Below are 21,952 nucleotides of genomic sequence, written 5' to 3' on the forward strand. Positions count from 1 at the left end.
ACGGTCCCTCAAACCATTGGGGGGCTGGACTTGCTGCATGGGCGTGGCTAGGTCATCATGTGACTGGGTGGGCGTGGCTAGGGGGTCATGTGATGGGTGGGAATGGCCAATTTAGCAGTCCGTTAAATAATACACACAAATTAAACTTTAATTTGTTATGCTCCTAGGGGTGGAAAGGAGGTTAGTGAAGGGATACGGCTCCCTTGGGGGGGGAGGGTGCATCTGTCTGCCTGCCTCCCTCTCTTTGGAGGCCAGGGAGACCAAAAACGGGCCCATTTTTGGTCTCCTAGTCCTCCAGAAGGTGGGTGGAGGCCAGTGGGTAGGTGCGGCCGGATTAATGGCTTTGGCTGGCCATAGTTTGAAGACCGCTGCTGTAAAAAAAAATCCATGGATTTTGACCTACTAAAGCTCTCTTAAGAATGCTATGATATTTGAAGATCATTATCACACCTGGTTTTAAATCTGGAGCTCTGTTAAGTGGGATGCAAGGAAATTCCTGAATACCGGTAGTCATTCGCTTACCACCACAATTGAGCCCAAAATTTCCAATGACAGTTGTTAAATAAGTCACTTTTTTCAGTGCCACTGTAAATTTGAACAGTCACTAAACCAATGGTTTCCTTCTGAATATCTTGGGACTGCACCTTGGCCCATGTCCCTATTCACTAAACCACCTGTCTGTTTCCAGTGTCTATAGCTGGGTTTCCCAAACTTGGTCACTTTAAGATTTTGGTCTTCTAGTCCAGTGTTTCTCAACCTTGGCAACTTGAAGATGTCCGGACTTCAACTCCCAGAATACCCCAGCCAGCGAATGCTGGCTGGGGAATTCTGGGAGTTGAAGTCCGGACATCTTCAAGTTGCCAAGGTTGAGAAACACTGTTCTAGTCCAACCATCTGTTCAGGCAGGAAACCCTACACCACTTCAGACAAATGGATTTCCAACATCTTCTTAAAAACGTCCGGTGTCACAACTTCTGGAAGCAAGTTGTTCCACTGATTAATTGTTTTAACCGTCAGGAAAGTTCTAGATAGAAATATACAAATTTTAAAAAAATGACAGGGAAATAAAATGTGGAAGAGGAAATTTATCTTCATGCAAATTTACTGGAATGCCACCTCAAAAACCCATCAGAGAAAGAAATTAAGCAAGGGCGACAATGGAAGGAGGAAGGAAGAAGAGGAGGGAAGGAAGAAAGGGTAAAGGAGAGGAAGCAAGGGAGAGGAAATGAGAGGAGGAGAGAGGGTAAGAAGGAGAAGAAGAGAAGTGGGGGAGAGGGAGGGGAAGAAGAAAAGAAGAAGGAGAGGAGGAAAGAAGGTAGGGAAGGGAGGTCGGGAAGAAAGAAGGAAGGAGCAGGGTTGTTGCAAAATAAGATGTAAATGCAGGGTGGCAAGAAAGGGATCCCAATTGTGTTTTTTATATTTTTAAGAAAGACTGTGATAAATGTTAGAAGGCAACAGATAAATGTTAATAGTATCTACGAGAATGTATATTTGTGAATGTATATGGAAAGAAATTTTTTTCTTAAAAAAAGGAAAGTTCTAAGTTGCTTCTCTTCTTGATTAGTTTCCATCCATTGCTTCTCGTCCTGCTTTCGGGTGCTTTGGAGAACAGGTTGAGCCCCTCTTAGCAATAGCAGTTAGACTTATATACCACTTCATAGGGCTTTCAGCCCTCTCTAAGCGGTTTACAGAGTCAGCATATCGCCCCTACAGTCTGGGTCCTCATTTCACCCACCTCGGAAGGATGGAAGGCTGAGTCAACCTTGAGCCGGTGAGATTTGAACCGCTGAACTGCAGATAACAGTCAGCTGAAGTGGCCTGCAGTACTGCACCCTAACCACTGAGCCACCTCGGCTCTTCTTTATGGCAGCCCTTTAAATATTGGAAGACTGCTATCATGTCACCTCTAGTCCTTCTTTTCATTAAACTAGACCAACCCAATTCCTTTATTCATGGTTCTCACTGTCAAGAAATTTATCCTTGGTTCTAGATTCGTTCTTTTCTTGATTACGTAGTTTTCATCTGTTGCTTCTTGTCCTGCCTTCAGGTGCTTTGGAAAATATGTATGTGTTTTAAAACCATTTTCCTACTAGATCAATAGAAAATAGGTTTTAACTACTGCCAATTCCACAGCTACCCCTACTGAAGATTGCTATCGTATCATCTCCCAGGTGTCTTTCCTCAAAACTAGACATTCTCAGCTCCTATCACCGTTATTTTCAGAAATGACTTTCTAATCCTCCGATGATCTTTCACTGCCCTTTGTTGAACTGGATTTTGTTTGTCTGAATCCTAAAATGCGGTGGTCAGAATTGGGTCTGACCAAACCAGAAGAGTGGAATCATTCATTTCCATTATTTCAACATGATACTCCTTTTGAGCCTACTTAAACTGTTATTTTCCTCCTTTGAGTCATATCGTACCACTACTTATATTCAGTTTGGAAATAAGTGTGATTCCAAGATTGCAAGGCTTGGACAATTAGCTTAACACTAACCAAGATTAGCACATCTAATAAACGATCGATCGATCAATCGATCGATCGAACTCTCTCTCTCTCCTTCCTTTTCTCTCTCTCTCTCTCTCTCTCTCTCTCTCTCCTTCCTTTTGTCTCTCTGTCCCTTTTTTCTTTTCTTTCATCTCTCTCTCACTCTTTTTCTTTCTTTTTTCTTTTTTTATTTATTTCTTCCATTCTTTCTTTCTCTCTCTTTCTGTGTCAGTCTGTGTGCGTGTGTGTGTGTGTCCGTGCGTGCGTGCAGCAGTGGTGGGTTTCAAACTTTTTTGGAGCTCTCTTCTGTAGGTGTGGCCTGCTTTCCGGGTCCACTGGTGGAGCCTCTTCTAACCAGTTTGGGAGATTTGACGAACCGGTTCTACCGAATAGGTGCGAACTGGTAGGAACCCACCTCTGCTAGTGTGGTTAATGAAACGTCTGCAAGAAAACGACCAAGTTCAGAAAGCACCAAGGACCCCACAACTTTATCCCTAACAGGCAAACGCTTTTTAATTCCGTCTTCCCCAACTCAAACCTCCGCATCCTCACAGAATAGATACCAAGATTATTATTTTCTTCTTCTCCTTCCACCCCCTTTGGCTTCGTTATATTAAGCTGATGTTCTCATTACGGTTTACTCAAGCACAAATAATGGGAACGAAACGGGAAGAGTAATTGGTCCTAAGTCGGGCACCATTTCCCCCTTCCCACTACCGCTGCTCCTTGTGAACCTCGGGAGCTAATAAGCAAAGCCGGAGGCAGTAAATAATTCCGACAACTCCCACAAAATGCCTCCTGATCTCTTTCTCTCCGAGGCTGGAAGCTCCATCCGGCGCTGGAGGTCAGCAGCCCGAGCGATCTCTCGCCATCTCCTTCTCTCCCCGAAGCTGCTAATGATCCCATCCGCCTTGGAGAAAGAAACTTAACAGGGGCTGACCTCCTGCTCCTCTGACCTCCAGCATCTTCTCTGCTGTCGGCAAGAGCCGGGATCATTAGGCCGCCGTTGTCTACATTGGCCAGGAATGGGCTTGTTTTCGAGCTCTGAGGCTGAGAGAAGTCATCAACCATAGCAAAGAAATAGTTCCTCGAGTAGTATAATCCATGCATTTAAAGTGAAGGGGGGGGGGCGTTGAAGTCCCCAGTCTTTTACTACTTCCTCCTGTTAAGTCCCAATGACATTAAGTTATGGCATTAAGTTAATGTCAAATGACATTAAAAAGCATGATTAAAAGGGAGAGGTTTCCCAAACGCTCTCTCCAGCCCCCTCCCTCCTGCCCGTGAATTACACACAGCTGCAGGTGCCTTCACAGCTTCCGAGGCCCAACCTTCACACCTTTAGGAGGTGCAAAATGTGGTATTTCTACAGGTTGTTGTCGCTAATAAGGCAATTTTCTCAATGCAACTTCGAAAAGAGGTCTGGGTACTACAAGGAGCATAAGACCTCCCAAGCAAGGGTGGGCTGCTGGGGGTTTTCAGGGGTTCCGGAGAACCTCTAGCTAAGATGCCGTGCAGTTCGGAAAAACCCCAAATCCCACTCCAGGCTGGCCTCGCCCATCTCACCCCTCCCCTCTCAGGAGTCCCCACGTGGCCCGTTTTGGATGCAGGTAAGTGCAGGGCGCACACAGAGGCTCAGGAAGGGCGAAAAACAGGCCTACCGGAGTCTCATGGAAAGTAGCTGGAGCTTTGGGAGGGTGAAAGCACTGCCCCCCCCTAGCGTGGCCTAGACGGCCTCCTGCACCATGGCCACGCCCACCCAGCAACCGGGCAGAGAACCCCTTTCTAAAATTTTGGAAGCCCACCCCTGCGTTCCAAGTGTCACGGGTCCCCTCTTCTGCTGCAGAGAAAATTCACAGCCACTGGGTTCACTGCACAAAAGTTTATACAACTAGTCCAAGGCTCACTCACTGTACAGGTAGTCCTTGCTTAGTGACTGCCTTGTACAATGACCCTTCGCAGTTACAAACCCTTTTTACAACCCGTTCTTTGCAACCGCAGCAAAAAAAGGGGGTGGACATAAAATCGGGGGTGACTGACTTAACTGCCCTGCTTAGCAACATAAATTCTGGTTCCGATGTGGTCATTAAGTCGAGGACTACCTGTATGGTTGTGATTCCCATTATGGTCTGAAGCAGCGGTGGTATTCAGCCAGTTCTGACAGGTTCCAGAGAACCGGTAGCGGAAATTTTGAATAGTTGGGAGAACCGGCAAATAGGCTGGCCGCACCCCTGCTGCCTCCCAGCCTCCCAGCTGATCTTTTGTTGCCCTGGACAGGAGAAAGCAGCTGGAAAGCAGATCAGTGGGATGGGGAGGGAATGGGGATTTTACAGTCTTCTTCCCCTGCCACGCCCATAAAGCCATGCCCACAAAGCCATGCCACGCCCACAAAGCCATACGCACAGAACCGGTAGTAAAAAAAAATGAATCCCACCCCTGGTCTGAAGGGTTGATGGAACAGCCCATATTCCAGAATACAGATTGACAAGAGTTGGAAGGGATTTTCCAGCCCAATTCCCTGCCCAAGAAGCAGGAGATGCCACTCCATACTGGACAAATGGCGGCCTGCCCAAACTCTTCTTTGAAAATTCCCTTTTTAAGAAAGAAATAGTTTACTTCCACATAAAAAGCACAGGGTTTACAATGGGTGCATCAATCAGGTTCCTCTACAATGACCCTTATTCATCTTATGTATTAAGAACATTTTTTATTTGGAACGGGGACATCAAGGGCACCTATGTTTCCAAAAGCTCTCCACCACTCTCAGTTCATTAAAGAAAAGAAGTTTTTGCATGCATTGTTTGGACATCATCTGATCTTTCTTTAGAAAAAAAGTGCGCTTGTTTGTACAATAAAATGACAGGGCAGATAATATAGAACGTTTTCCACCCATCCTTTTCCTCCGTCTCTCCTGTGGAAAGAAATCTATTCATTCAAACAAATGACAGATAAAACCCTTTCTGTACTCCTTTTTATCCGCTTAGATAACTGTCCCCTCCTATTTTTTTCATGCTGTTAATGAATTTTCACAGAACGAGCCTTAATCCCGTGGAGTGAATATTTTATCAGTGCCTACACTTTAAAAAAAAAATTGTAAATGTTTTCGGGAATTGCTTTGCTCTGCCCTATCTTTGTCTGGAAATATCTCAGTTGTGGGGTGTGGGTGTGTTTCTCCTTTTATTATTGTTGTCCTATCACAGCCAAATTCAGTTGGGGGGCTTTATCTGATCCCGTACACTGGCGTTCATTCTAGATGCCTGTTTTATCTGGAGGCAGATTTCCGTACCCAGCTTCGTGTATTTATACTTTTAATCTGTCTCAAAGTTCTTGAGAAGAGCAAACAAAATAAAAACACAATAGACAATAATATAAGGGCACTCTACTACACACCATATTATACTATAGAAATAATTGAATATCTCCAATACATAAAAGCCACATTCCAGCAGAGAGTTAGGAGCTACTGAATTTAACCATTTTTTAAAAAAAAGATGTTGAGACTTTGAAAGTGCAAAGAAGAGCAATTAAGATGATTGAACACCTGGAGATAAAAACATATGAAGAACGGTTGCAGGAATTGGGCGGGGTTAGTCTAGAGAAAAGAAGGACTAGGGGGGACATGATAGCAGTATTCCAGTATTTGAGGGGCTCAGCAATAAGAAAGGCTGAGTGCCAAAGAATTGAGGCCTTTGAACTATGGTGCTGGAGAAGACTCCTGCAAGTCCCTTGGACTGTGATCAAACCGGTCAATCCTAGAGGAATATAGAATAACAGAGTTGGAAGAGACCTTGGAGGTCTTCTAGTCCAACCCCCCGGCCTAGGCAGGAAATCCTACACCACTTCAGGCAAATGGTTATCCAACCTCTTCTTAAAGACTTCCAGTGTTAAGAGTATTCACAACTTCTGGAGGCAACTTCTGTTCCACTGATTAATTGTTCTAACTGTCCGGAAATTTCTCCCCAGTTCTAAGTTGCTTCTCTCCTTGATTAGTTTCTACCCATTGCTTCTTGTTCTACCCTCAGGTGCTTTGGAGAATAGTTTGACTCCCTCTTCTTTGTGACAACTCCTGAGATATTGGAACACTGCTATCGTGTCTCCCCTAGTCCTTCTACCTAGTCAAACCTGAGTGCTCTTTAGAAGGCCAGATCCTGAAGAGGAAACTCAAATACTCTAGCCACCTAATGAGAAGGAAGGAATCCCTGGAGGAGAGCCTCATGCTGGGAACGATTGAGGGCAAGAGAAAAAGGGACGACAGAGAATGAGGTGGTCGGATGGAGTCACCAAAGCAGTAGGCGTGAGCTTAAATGGACTTCAGAGGATTGCCAGGCGTGCCTCCATCAATAACCAAGAAAGAAAACTCTCAATTCCATTGTTCGTGGAAATTAAAATACTGTTACTGGTTATGAAAAGATAGCAGGGGAAGTAGCAAGATCTGAGCCAGAAAGGTGTGAACAATTACATATCAAATGATAACCCAGCCCCCTGCCTCCACCGTCCCTACCCAAGTGTCCAATCTGCAACCCCCTTAGGTGTCATGTGGGATGCATCTCCAAAAGGCATCATCATGATGGTATGCAGGACGGTTGGCCTTGACCAGGTCCAAACACCAGCATGTGCGGAAGATGGTGAGAAGAAAACTCCCTTTTCCATATCACCTCCTGTACCATTTATTTCCATCCCAAATAACATGCTCCCACCCTCCCCATTTCTATAGCAGCCGATAGCAAGTAAGCAAAGCAGAGGCTGACAAGGATGGTAAAGGACAGGAAGGCCTGGAGGAACACTGTCCATGGGGTCGCGATGAGTAGGACACGGCTTCACAACTAACAACAACCACTCTTAATCATTTTGGTTGCCCTTCTGTGCATTCTGCATTCTATGAACTGAACCCCATCAACTCAAGGACTTTCAACTCCTAGCAGCTTTCCTTCCAGACCAGATCATCTTCCCCTCCTCCACCCTGTTTGGCAAGGAGGCAAAGGGCCCGGTTGCCGTCCAGCCAACACCCTGCCTTGAGAACCAGGACTTCGCCCAGGCCTCCAGCCCTTCCCCACCAAAAGGCGACTTCCTTAACGAGCCTCAGCTGCCAGCCCCCACCCTCCCTGGCTGACAGATTTGTGTGATCCTTCACAGGGTGGGGCAGGTGCTTTTCCTCTCTGGCAGGGAGCCCTGCTTTAAAACTTTCTGCCAAGGGCACTAAGCAAAGACGAGGAGGGCCTTCGCTGCAGTTACATGGAACCCCTTTCCATCCGTTGTGCTCAATTTCAAAGACAAGTCCCAGAGACCTTGGCTGAACTTTCTTCCTACTGGTTGATAGTCCCATCTCTTGCTCTGGGCTACGGCCTCCTTTCTTCCCAGCCAAGATGCCAATCAAAAGTTTGAAAAAAGACAAATCTTCCTGGCACTGAAAAATGAGGCTTCGTTACCTGTTTCGTTACCTGCCAAAAAAGCCAACACAGTTCTAGGCTGCATTATCAGAGGGACAGAATCAGGATCAAGAGAAGTGTTAATGCAACTTTATAATGCTTTGGTAAAGCCATACTTGGAATTCTGTATCCAGTTTTGGTCACCACGATGTAGAAAAGATGTGGAGACTCTAGAAAGAGTGCAGAGAAGAGCAACAAAGATGATTAGGGGACTGGAGACTAAAACATATGAAGAATGGTTGCAGGAATTGAGGTATGTCTAGTTTAATGAGAAGAAGGACCAGGGGAGACATGATAGCAGTGTTCCAATATCTCAGGGGCTGCCACAAAGAAGAGGGAGTCAAGGTATTCTCCAAAGCACCTGAGGGCAGGACAAGAAGCAATGGATGGAAACTAATCAAGCAAAGAAGCAACCTAGAACTAAGGAGAAATTTCCTGACAGTGAGAGCAATTCATCAGTGGAACAGCTTGCCTCCAGAAATTGTGAATGCCCCAACACTGGAAGTCTTTAAGAAGATGTTGGATAGCCATTTGTCTGAAGTGGTGTAGGGTTTCCTGCCTAAGCAGGGGGTTGGACTAGAAGACCAACAAGGTCCCTTCCAACTCTGTTATTCTATTCTATTCTGTCTGAGTTTGAAAAATTGCCGTATTTTTTTCTCAGAGCAAAATACAAAAACACTCTTTATAACCATCCTGTTTGGGGTGATGGAAACCTAGCGTGAGAGCTGTGTCTAGCTTAGAGCAGGATTCCTTGGGGACCAGTGAGTACGGTAATGAGTGATTCATTCAGAATTCAGAAAATGCAAAGAATGGTAATATTCGCCTAAGAGTAGCACACAGGAGAAGTAATTAAACAAGTAAAGATGCTACTTTAGGACACATTAAATACCTAACAATCCTCGGGAGAAGAAGGAAGGGTTTTCTGCCTAGAAAGCAGCATTTCTGCTGCTCAAAAGACAGGTTAAAGGAGAGGTGAAGCTTTCTTCTTGCAGTAATTTTTAAAAAGTAGGGAGGAAAGCTATGAAGGAGGAGTGTCCATGGAGATTCTCAGTCATCCAGGCCAAAAAGGTATTAAGAGCTGTTAACCTAATTTTGCGAAGCTTCTTCTCCGGTAACATTGTACTGCTAACTAGGGCATACAAAACCTTTCCCAGACCAATTCTCGAATACAGCTCGTCTGCCTGGAATCCATCCACATTGTATATCGGACATTAATCCGATTGAGGAGGTCCAGAGGTATTTCACGAGAAGAGTCCTCCACTCCTCTGCTCACAATAGAATCCCTTATGCCATCAGGCTCGAAATTTTGGGCTTGGACAACCTTGAACTACGCCTTCTACAGTCTGACCTAAACTTGGTACACAAAATTGTCTGCTACAACATCCTACCTGTCAATGACTACTTCAGCGTCAACTGCAATAATACATGGGCAAACAATCGATACAAACTCAAGGTAAAATGCTCCAAACTCGACTGCAGAAAAAACGACTTCAGCAACAGAGAGGTCAACGCCTGGAATGCTTTATCTGACTCCATTGTTACAGCCTCAGATCTCCACAGCTTCAACCTTAAACTGTCTACTGCGGACCTCACCCCATTCCTAAGAGGTCCGTAAAGGGGGTGTGCATAAGCGCACCAGCGTGCCTACCGTCCCCATTTATTCGTACCCATTTCTTGTGTTCGTGTCCATGTTTATACTTATACCTGTTCTCTTGTACATGTTTGACAAACTAAATAAATGGTTCCACCACAAATCCGCGAAGCCCTTATCCGCAGAGACATAAGCGCAAAGACTAATTCGTGCCATTCGAAGTGCTAAGGAAAAACGCAACCCTACCGCGATGACATAATCGCGGAGGGCAAATCCCCGCATTCCCAAGCACTCAGCATCCTAAACCTAACCCTAAACCTAACCCTAAACCTAACCTAACCCTAACCCTAAAACAAACCCCTAAACCTAACCTAACCCTAACCCTAAAACAAACCCCTAAACCTAATCCTAACCCTTACCTTAATTTAAATCCGCTTTCTGCCGCCGCGCTGTTTTAAAGCGCCCTTCTGTCGCCGCGCTGTTGTCGCAGCGGTGATGACGCGCGGTGATGACATCGCAGCTTTAGCGACGCAATTTTATCGCCGCTATTTTGACGAGCGCGGTTTTGTCGTGCCACAAAATAAATAACTAAAATAAGGCAAGGACTACCCATTATTACGCTGCTTTGACGAATGTAGGATAGAATGGATATTTTAGCATAACAATGTCTATTTTTCCCCTTCCATTGGCAGGTTCAAAGTGAAGTTGTATCACACACATTAAAAAAACAAACAGTTTGTATTTCAGGCATACTTGGAAAATAGTTGCGTTCTAGCCCAGGCTGGACAAATCTGTTCTCTTCCCACCAACAAACTATCCACTCAGAAAACAAACAGGTGGGTGGGGATGGCAATTTTGGACTGAATAGAAAGCAACATCATAATGTTCTGTTCACACTTGTCTCATGTTTCTTCCCAGTCTACAGCTATTTCTGTCTTTTAATGGAACACTCGAAAGCATCAAAGAGATGGCTCCATTCAGAACTCGGAATGATTGCCTCTATCTCTTCAAGATTTCAATCCTGCTGCCTGCTCCTCAATTTGTTATAACCTGAAAATAATGGCAGATAAAGGGGATTTGTACTGGGAAGCATGCCAAGCTAAAGACATTAAATTATTGAGTGATCTGTATCTGGATAATGGATTTATGGCTTTTTAACTACTTTTCAAGGGGGTGGTGGTGGTGATGCTAATGTTATGTTGCCTCCAGATTGAGAATTTCTGCACAAATCTAACCCGGTTCTTTTTAATTGGGCTCGTTTAAAAAACAATGGATGCTACCTGATAATTTCTTTATTATTGGGAATTAACAATGGGAAATTATCAGTCACTTTAGGACACTCTGCTAGTCCTTCCATAGCAGGGAAAGCATAAACAACCATCAACCCCGCTTTTGAGGACAAAATAATTAGAAATCATACAAGCATAGCAAAGGAAGATTATGCCCAAACCAGAATTGACCAAGTTGAGATTCTTTCAGGCAGCTGTAAAATCGGAGCTCTGTTTAGCCACAGTGGGCTTTTCGTATTTTTAAATATGGAACTGCAGGTAGTCCTTGCCTTATGACCAAAATAGAGCCAGACATCTCTCTTGTTGCTAAGCAAGGCAATCGCTGTATTTTTTGGAGTATAAGGCGCATCTTTTTCCCTCAAAAAAGAGGCTGAAAATCTGGGTGCGTCTTATACATTGAATACGGCATTTTTGGCCTCCTGAAACCCTGCCCTCTTTGCAAAAATGGACCTGCAGAGGGTTTGGGAGGCTTGCAGAGTGCTCCTGAGGGATGGGGAGGACCGTTTTTGCTCATTTTGGGGGGGGCAGCCCCCAGGACCACTCTAAGAGTCTCCCAAAGCATCTGCATGCCCCCCTTTTTTTTGCAAAAAATGGAAACTTTTTGCTCGTTTTTGCCCTCCCCCCAGCCCCCAGAAGCACTCGAAGAGTCTCCCAAAACCCTGCATGCCCTCTTTGCAAAAAAAAGCCCGTTTTTGTGAAACGCAGCCCGTTTTTATCCCCCCCCAGTCCCCAGGAGCACTCTACAAGCCTCCCAAAGCTCTGCATGCCCCCCTTTTTTGCAAAAAAACAAGAGGTACAAAGAATTTGGGAGGCCTGCAGAGTGCAAACACTTTTTTTTTTAATTACCTCTTCAAAATCATGGTGCGTCTTATACTCCAGCGCATCTTATAGTCCAAAAAATACAATAGTTAAGTGTGTCCCACTTTATGAACTTGGTTCTTAAGCAAATCACTTCAGTAGTTAAGTAACTCATGTGACTGATAAGGGAATCTGGTTTCCCCCATTGACTTTGCTTGTCAGAAGCCGATTGGGCCGATTGCAAATGACAATCCGGTGACTTTGAAACAGTGCAACCTTCACAAATACATGCCAGTCACCACACAAATTTATGATCACATGAAATGCCATAAAATAACCAATGCTCCAGAAGATAGGCTCAAGATCCAGATAGATCTCGACAGGCTACAACACTGGGTCCTATCTAACAAAATCAGTGTACAGAAAAGCAAGGCTTTATACAAGGTTTTACACATGAGGCGCGGTGGCGCAGTGGTAAGAGTGCAGTACTGCAGGCTATTTCTGCTGACTGCCAGCTACCTGCAATTTGGCAGTTCAAGTCCCACCAGGCTCAAGGTTGACTCAGCATTCCATCCTTCAGAGGTGGGTAAAATGAGGACCCAGATTGTTAGGGGCAAGAGGCTGACTCTGTAAACCGCTTAGAGAGGGCTGTGAAGTGGAATATAAGTCTTATTGCTATTGCTAGCCAAGAAAGACCAAATTTACAGATACAGGTTTTATTTATTTTTCTTTTATTTATTTCACCATATATGAATTAGATTACAGATAATAAGTATAGAAATGATTATGAATACCTGAAAAGAATACAAATACAAGGGAATATTGGAACAGGTATGGTAGGCTCGCTGGTGCACTTATGCACACCGCCTTACAGAACTCTTAGGAATGGGGTGAGGTCAACAGTAGACAGTCTAAGGTTAAAGTTATGGGGGCTATTAAGGAAGGGGTGGGGTTGTCTCTTTCTGTCTCCAAGAGTATGTTTCTCCACTCCACCTTTAGGGAAATATAATATTTCTCAAAATATTTCATTCTTCTAGGAGAGGAGGTCTTCCTTCAATATGTTACATAATAAACAGTGTTCCAATATTTGAGGGGCTGCCACAAAGAAGAAGGGGTCAATCTATTTTCCAAAACACCAGACGGTGCTAACTAATACAGATCCCACTAGTTGTTAACTGTGACAACAATACAACAATTAACAGCCCAATTGGGGAGAGAGAGACGAGAGAGACACTGAATTTAAGTACCTATTCATATTGGCTCCATTTATTGTCGGACAATACAATCCCAAAGGGTCTTCAGCTATTATTGCAGTGGCCTCCAATCAGGGATGGGATTCAACCAATTCGGACGAATCAGGTGCTAATTTTACATCTGGTTTGCCAAAACGGTAGTTGCCAAGGACTGGCTGGCCGCGCCCACCCTACCTCGCCTCTCCCAAGAGTTTCCACACAGTCCACTTTGGATGCCAGTTAAGTGCAGGGCCCGCGTGGAGGCACTGGGAGGGCGTAAAACAGGTTCCAGATGTCTGGAAATGGACCCGTTTCTGGCCTCCGGGGAACCTCTGGAGCCCGGGGGAAGGCGTTTTCACCCTCCCAGAGGCTCAAGGAAAATGAAAGCCCCCCCCCGGTGCAGGAGGCCGAGTAGGCCATGTCCACCATGGCCACGGCCACCACACAACCAGGCAAAGAACCAGTTACTAAAAAAATGTAATCCCACCCCTGCCTTTTGGGCACCAGGGACCGGTTCCATGGAGAGAAGTTTTTCCACTATCCAGAGGGGGCGTGATTTTGCATGTTGCCTGTATCCTGTGAATGGGGCTTCACTTGTTTCTGTAGCTCAGTTTCTGGCATGCCGTGGACAAGTGGGGGTCCACGGACCAGGGGTTGGGGATCCCTGTATTATTATATCACAGTATCTGTGGATGTTTGTTTGTCAGAGGGGAAAGCGTTATTTCTCTAGCTGCTTTTATAAACGCTCAAGGAAGGCAAGTCTCTCTTTTGATTTATTGGCTTTAATATCCTCATGCAACGACCTTGGACCTTTTGACTCCCTTCCAGCCCCTAGAGAACACCACTATTCCCAAGTTTCTATTTTTTAATTTTCTGCTTTATAGTAGCAGTAAAGAGAGTCAGGGCCTTTCCGTCCTGCTTTGATTTAGAAGGAATATAGCACTTTGTGGGAAGGCTCCGGTTATGAGCTCTACGGTAGAGGCAAATTTATGAAAGCTTTATTAAAGATCAACCCTTTCCCAGCCGGGACGTTGAGAATGTTTCTTCCATTATGTTTTTGTCTGGCTTAGAAGTTGGCTTCTTCTGGTCTCTGGATCATCACCCTGCCAATAAAAGTGTGTATAGTCAAGGCTATGGTTTTTCCAGTTGCAATGCATGGCTGTGAAGGTTGGTCCATAAGAAAGGCTGAGAGCCAAAGAATGGAGGCCTTTGAACTCTGGTGCTGGAGAAGACTCCTGCGAGTCCCTTGGACTGCAAGACAATCAAACCGGTCAGTCCTAGAGGAGATTAACCCTGACTGCTCTTTAGAAGACCAGATCCTGAAGATGAAATACTTTGGCCACCTAATGAGAAGGGAGGACTCACTGGAGAAGAGCCTCACGGTGGGGAAGATTCACTCAGTCACTCGGGCCCTTGTGACCTCTAGGCTGGAATACTGCAATGTGCTCTACATGGGGCTGCCCTTGAAGAGCATCCGGCGACTTCAGCTAGTCCAGAATGCGGCCGCGCGAGTGATTGTGGGTGCACCTCGGTTCGCCCACATAACACCTATCCTCCGCGAGCTGCGCTGGCTACCTGTTGATCTCCGGGTGCGCTTCAAGGTGCTACTTACCACCTACAAAGCCCTTCATGGTAGTGGATCTAGGTACTTGAGAGACCGCCTTCTGCCAATTACCTCCTCACGACCCATTAGATCGCATAGATTGGGCCTCCTCCGAGTTCCATCTGCCAGTCAATGTCGACTGGCAACTACGCGGAGGAGAGCCTTTTCAGTAGTAGCTCTGACCCTTTGGAACGATCTCCCTGTGGAGATTCGTACCCTCACCACCCTCCAGACCTTCCGCACAGCCCTCAAGACCTGGCTATCCCGTCAGGCCTGGGGATAAAGATTATATTCCATCCCCGCCCGAATGCTGAATGAATGTTGCTTTACTCTTTTAATTATGTATTGTCCTATATGTCTTTGTATGTTTCCCCTTCCTATATAAGTTGTAAGCCGCCCTGAGTCCCCTCAGGGAAAAGGGCGGCCTATAAATAAACTTAACCTAAACCTAAATCTAACCTTAACCTAAGATTAAAGGCAAAAGAAGAAGACAGAGGATGAGGTGGCTGGATGGAGTCACCGAAGCAGTAGGCATGAGCTTAAATGGACTCCAGAGGATGGTAGAGGAGAGGAAGGCCTGGAGGAACGTTATCCATGGGGTTGCAGTGGGTCAGACATGATTTTGCAACTAACAACAAGAAGTCTCTGAATATTTTGGGGGAGACATTCTCTCCACTGTGCCATTTTGAAATTATCATGGTGGCATGCTGATAATTTCAATGTTTCTGTCATCTTCCTTTAAAGAGGTCTTTTTGCTCTCCCTAAAGGCAGCAAACATTTTCCTAGGTTTTCTGAATTAATACTCAGGTTGACCAGGCAAAATTTCCTGTTTTGTGTCACCTAAGATGCTATGCAAATGCATCCCACAGATGCTGTGTATTCAAACAACTTCCTCCTTGGTTTTTCCTTTCATCATTTTTCTAGCCCCATCTGACCCCCAGTCTTTCGATATGCCTTAATCTTAATCCATCCATCTTGAAGGTTTGTGGCACAAGTTTCTGGCAAGACTTTAAAAGCACCTCCGTGTCAGGGATTGCTGGTGAACAGGGCATCTCTCTAGTCCGTGTTTCTCAACCTTGACAACTTTTTAAGATTTGTGGACTTCAATTCCCAGAATTCCCCAAACAGCTGGCTGGCTGGGGAATTCTGGGAGTTGAAGTCCACCAGCCTAACGTTGCACAGTTGAGAAACATTGATCTACATCAGGGGTGTCAAACTCAAGGCCCAGGGACCAGATCCAGCCTGTGGGTTGATTAGATGTGACCCATAGGGCCACCCTGGAAACAACAAAGAACTGGCCCACGGTGCTTCTGCAAGTGAAAACGGAGATCCGTAGGGCCACACACAGCCTTCCCAAGCTCCATTTTCTCTGGCAGAGGGTTGCAAGAGGCCGTCGCAGCCGAAAACGGAGCTCGGGAGCCTGTCTTCTCTGGAAGACCTCCAAGGTCCCTTCCAACTTTGCTATTCTAAGTAGTCCAGGAGTTCGATCCTGACCAGCTCAGATTTGACCCACACTTCCAAGGTGGGCAAAATGAGGACCCAGATTGTTGGGGGACAATAGGCTGACTCTATAAACTGCTTTGAGAGGGCTGTAAAGCACTGGGAAGCAGTATATAAGTCTAAGTGCTATTGCTATTATAACTTAACGGAAAGTACTTTTGCTCCAAAATACTTTGTGCCAATAGGAAACTGATCATTGATATCTACGCAATATAAAATCAGTATTTGAAATGGTAAGTCCTGGAAGAAGAGAGCATGGCTATGATTCCCCGTGTTTGACCCCGAAATAAGTGCTTGGCCTTATTTTCAGGGAGGTCTTATTATTTTTGAGGTGCGGGAGGCGGCAAGCGTGGTCACCGCATGGCTGCTGCTGTGTTGCAATATTTTCATGGAGGTCTTATTTTCAGGGAAGGGCTTATTCTAGCACATGCACTCAAAAGCCCAATTGGGCTTAAGAGCCGAGGTGGCGCGGTGGTTAAATGCAAGCACTGCAGGCTACTTCAGCTGACTGCAGTTCTGCAGTTCGGCTGTTCAAATCTCACCGGCTGAGGGTTGACTCAGCCTTCCATCCTTCCGAGGTGGGTAAAATGAGGACCCGGATTGTTGTTGGGGGCGATATGCTGACTCTGTAAACCGCTTAGAGAGAGCTGAAAGCCCTATGAAGCGGTATATAAGTCTAACTGCTATTGCTATTATTATCCGGAAGGTCTTATTTTCAGGGAAACAGGGTAGTAACAAAAGCCCCCTTCACATCGCTTTCTTCCTCTCTGCTCCTTCTTTCTGTGGTGAAACATCCAGTCCTTCAGCAAAAAAACCAAAGGGGTTGGGCCTGGTTCTCTGGTGTTTCCTTCCTCATCTTCACCCCAAGGCATCTCTGTGCAAATGCTGACCCTCCTGGCCCGCTTTACGTGCAGGCCGAAGCAAAAGATTTATAGGATCCGCCGAGAAATCCGAAATATGTGGGCCAGGGCGTCAAGCAAAGAGAGATGGTACCTTTCCTGATTGAATTGCACCCTGCTGTTCCAGGGAAGGGTGGGTGGTGATGCAAAATGAATTTCTTCCCCTAGAAAAAGAATGCATCACACCTTTTAATAGTCTTGTTCACCTGCACTGCCCCGACACACTCTGCAATTCCGTAGGAATCTGGAATTACTTGTCAAGCTCAAGGTTAGCAATGAATGTACCGAGAAAGGAAGGTGACAGGCCCATGGTAACACTTGCTCGCGGCTACTTGAACATATACAATCTGGGACTCAAGCACTGTAGAAAAAATAATAATATACCCAAACAAAGCCCAGGTAGTTATTTATGACAGTTGAAATGTATGATCTTACTGAGTTATGGGCATTAGGTGAGGAACTCTACAAAACAGGAGGGGAAAGGCAAAAATAAGACACTGCCTCCAATATAATTAAAGCCACCTTTTCACGCTAATCGGAGCGCCAACATTTCTAACGGCAAATTAGGATCTCTAAGGCAGAATGCTCGGCAATGCAAAATTTGCAAGCACCTTGAGGACAGATGGCAAAATCTTTGCTCAGCCCTCTGTTTGGCATCCTAGTGCTCTGTGTTCAGGGAGAGCGTTTAGTACATGAAGAAAAATCCAGACCTTTTGAGAATCTCACTATGATCTGAGTCTATACAGGGCAGGTATACATTGTACTAGCTGGGAAGCGATAAAAACTGTCATCAGCCCAAATGAAGATCCAGATTACAAGGAAGTGGTTGCTAACTTTATAAAGGGAAGCCTCACTATTCCACCAGTTCCAGAAGTAAGAAGGACAGAGACATTTACAAAGTGTATCATTTTATACTACACTAGCCAATAACCCAGCGTTGCCCAGGTATTTATTTATAATGGGGGAAATGTCTGGATGAAACGTAATTTCTAATGTTGGATTTTCCCTCTTACCAGAGGGAGCTCCCTGGTGGAGTATTGTGAAGCCATTATCATAGCAACTCCATTGAGCTGCACAGTAGAAGCCATTTTATGGGAGTACAGTAGAAACCATTTTAAGGCACAACAGACTGTTTCTTAACAGAACACACACACACCCTGAGGCGTATTAGGGGTGCCTTACCCCCACAATGTTTTTTTCCAGAGCGTCATCTGTGTACCAAATTTGGTTTAAATTGTTCAAGGCGTTCCAGAGTTTTGCTGGAATGAACACACACACACACACACAGCCATTTATAGATAGATGATAGAAATAGAGAGATAGAGAGATAGAGATAGAGATAGAGGGAGAGAGATGAAGAAAAAGATTGGTGAGACCACAGTTGGAATATTGCATCCAGTTCTGGTCACCATAATACAAAAGTTGAGACCCTAGAAACAGCACAGGGAAGAACAACAAAGATGATTAGAAGGCTAAACCATGTGATGGACGGTTGCAAGAACTGGGTATGCCTAGTCTAACGAAGAGAAGGACAAGGGGGGACATGATAGCAGTCTTCCAATATCTGAGGGGCCATCACAGGGAAGAGCAAGTCAATATATTCTCCATAGCATCTAAAGGCAGTAACAGATGGAAACTTATCAAAGAGAGATTCAAGCTAGAATTAAGAAGAAATTTTCCACTCAGTGAAATGGCTTGGACAGCCATTTGTCCAGAATGGTATGGGGAGCAGGGGTTGGACTTGAAGACCCTCCAAGCAGAGATGGTATTCAGCAGGTTCTGACCAGTTCCGGAGAACCAGTAGTAGAAATGTTGAGTAGTTCGGAGAACCGCTAAATACCACCTCTGGCTGGCCCCGCCCCCATCTCTTCTCTGCCTCCCGAGTCCCATCTGATTGGGAGGAAATGTGGAGTTCGCAGTATCCTTCCTCTGCCACACCCACCAGGCCACGCCCACAGAACCGGTAGTAAAAAAATTGAATCCCACCACTGCCCCTAAAGTCCTTTACAACATATTATTTTATGTTCCATGTTCTGATTTTGAACATAGAAACAAGCAAACAAAAAACTCTGGAGTTTTCCCTTTAAAAATTGCTGAAAGGAAGGAGGACACGTCTAAGAGGGATTTCTTGGGATAAAGCTAAACAATTTTATCTCTTAGCAGGTTCAATTTTCATTTTGAAAACAATTGCCTGCTGGACAGTGTGGGAAATTGTCAGGAACATGGAATACTGATTTCAGGAGAGAGAAAAAGGGGCTCAAGTTTGTGGTGAACAGTGCCACACGTAATGTTAGGTAGTAGAAAGAGAAGCATGTTCTGCATATCTAGAGAGACACATTTACTATATTATCTAGCAGTATAACGTGGGGCTACTCCGCCTAAACAATGGGTCTCTAGCAAGAAACATTTTAAGAGGTGTAGAAAGTTAGCATCTACCCCTCTCCTAGAAGAATGAAATATTTTGAGAAATGACCTTGCCACCAGCCAAGCTTCAACCAAACCTGGGAGCTCAGACAACATTAGGTATAACCCCTGCATAGGCCCAATGCAGAGGTGGTATTCAGCCGGCTCAAACCGGTTCACTCTAACTGGTAGCGGATATCGCAGGTGGCCCCACCCACCTGCCCTGGTTCTATTTTGTCCTATTTACGGATGTTATTTTTAGCAAAGTGCATGTGCAGAAGGCCGGGCGCATAGGCGGACAGGGCGTATGCGAGCAAAGTGAGCGCACATGCACACATAATTTGCGAACTGGGAAGGTAGGTGAATAGGGAAGGTAAGTGAAAACCACCCATGGCCCCATGGGAGTCAGACAGCATCTAACAGAATACATGTTCTTGCACAGGAACAGGAAGCTCAAGTTCAAAGCCCAAGATAAAGTATTTAATAAGCCCACTCTCAACTCTATGTGGTCATTTGCCCCGGACCATCCGTGTTCTTCTGCTTCATCATTAAGCCATCTTTCCAATCAGCCTCCATGTTTCCAGTGTCTTCCTCCCGGCTTGGAACTGAACCAGATGGATATTTCTTCCAATAGAGGAATGCTTGACCCCTGGCATTTTAATCTGAAGCACTGGCCCTGCGGCTATCCAGCACTAACCGAGTTGTCATAAATCCTGGTTCACAGATGCACCTTACAATTAGTAGAACAAAAAAGAGCTATGCCCTAGTGCAGTGCATGTTCAATGGTACTGCGTGGGCCTGGCACATTATGCACATCCCTGAGATATAATAGTTTTATTTGCAGCCTGCTCTTCCTTCTTACCGGCATATGCCGAAAGAAAAATCCATACAATGGGCTTTTGTGCATTATGTTTTACAGCTAGTCCTCGACTTACAACCAAAATTGGGACCATACTTTTCATAGCTAAGCAAGGTAAGTTGTTAATGGAGTCACATCCAACTTTACTTTTCCATAGTAAATCATTGTGGTGAAAAAGACAGCAAAATCGGGTGGGACTCCATTAACAACTTACCTTGCTTAGTTATGAAAATTAAGTGAATCATTGTGGTTGTGCGCCTCGGGGGTGCAGTGGTTAGGGTGCGGTAGTGCAGGCTATTTCTTCTGACTGCCAGCTGCCTGTAATTTGGCAGTTCTAATCTCCCCAGGCTCAAGGTTGACTCAGCCTTCCATCCTTCCAAGGTGGGTAAAATGAGGACCCAGATTGTTGGGGGCAATATGCTGACCCTGTAAACCGCTTAGAGAGGGCTGTAAAGCACTGTGAAGTGGTATATAAGTTTATAAGCTATCATCTGTTTCTCTATCTCTATCTTCTGTCTATCTACAATATTCATCATTGTCTATCTGTTTTCTCTGTCTATATTCTTTCTCTCCATCCATCCATCCATCCATCCATCCATCCATCCATCTATCTCTGGTGCAGGGGTTAGAATGGAGTATTGCAGGCTGACTCTGCCCACTGCCAGCAGTTCGATTCTCACCAGATTCAAGATTGACTCAGCCTTCCATCCTTCCAAGGTGGGTAAAATGAGGACCCAGATTGTTGGGGGGCAATAGGCTGACTCTGTAAACCTCTTAGAAAGGGCTGGGCAATGTAAAGCGGTATATAAGTCTAGGTTTGCTATTTGCTATTGTTATGTGAGCCACACGGTCATTAAACAAATCTGGATTCCCCCCCCCCCCACCTCCTACTGACTCTGCTTATCAAAGTCAACTCCGACAGCAGCAAATGATAACCACAGGATCCCGGGATCCTGCAACCATCAAAACTTCATTGTGATTCCCAAACACTCAAAAAGTTTCATCCCATGACTCTGGGGCACTGCATTGATCATAAATATGAACCAGTTGTCAACCATCCAAATTTTGATCATGTGACCATAATGCTGAAACTGTTGTAAGTGTGAAAAAACAATCTTGTGTGAAAAACAGTCATAAGTCACTTTTTTCAGGGCTGTTGTGACTGCAAACATTCATTAAATGAACTGTTGTAAGTTAAGGACTAACTGTAGTCTAGCCCAGTGGTCTCCAGCCTTGGCGACTTTAAGACTTGTGGACTTCAACTCCCAGAGTTCCTCAGCCAGCTTTGCTCTGGGAGTTGAAGTCCACAGGTCTTAAAGTTGCCAAGGTTGGAGACCACTGGTCTAACCTGTTAACTCTATAAAGCAGTGTCTCTATAAAGGGGTGTCAAATTCAAGGCCCTGACCTGCAGGGTGCTTAAATCTGGTCCCTGGGACCGTCCGGGAAATGTCAAAGGACCAGCCTGCGGTGCCTTTACCGGCCAAAACAGGCCACCGGGGGGAAGGGGCTGCATGTGGTCCCTGCACGGCGCGTTTTCCACCTCCGCAGCCTCCTGCAACAAACTGCTGGCCAAAACGGGCCACACGGAGACCCCCTTAGCAGGGCGCTGCAGGAGGTGTCCGTGTCGTCCCCCGCTCCGTAGCCTCTCCCCCCCCCGCTGGCCCACAGAGGAGAACTACAATGCGGATCCAGCCCTTGAAGAAATTCAGTTCGACACCCCTGCTATAAAGAAATGATCGTCCACCAAGAAGATTGTTACTTGAACACCCAAACCCTGATATTCCAGGGCTGCAAGCCATAGCATCCTTTCCTGGCTAGATTGGAAAGTTTCCACCTGGAATGAAGAGGCTCTACAGGTAAAGACGCA

Source organism: Thamnophis sirtalis, unplaced genomic scaffold (assembly GCF_051295495.1).
Source record: "Thamnophis sirtalis isolate CommonGarterSnake01/CBP01778 unplaced genomic scaffold, rThaSir2_p1.2 scaffold_5, whole genome shotgun sequence".
Lineage (NCBI taxonomy): Eukaryota > Metazoa > Chordata > Lepidosauria > Squamata > Natricidae > Thamnophis > Thamnophis sirtalis.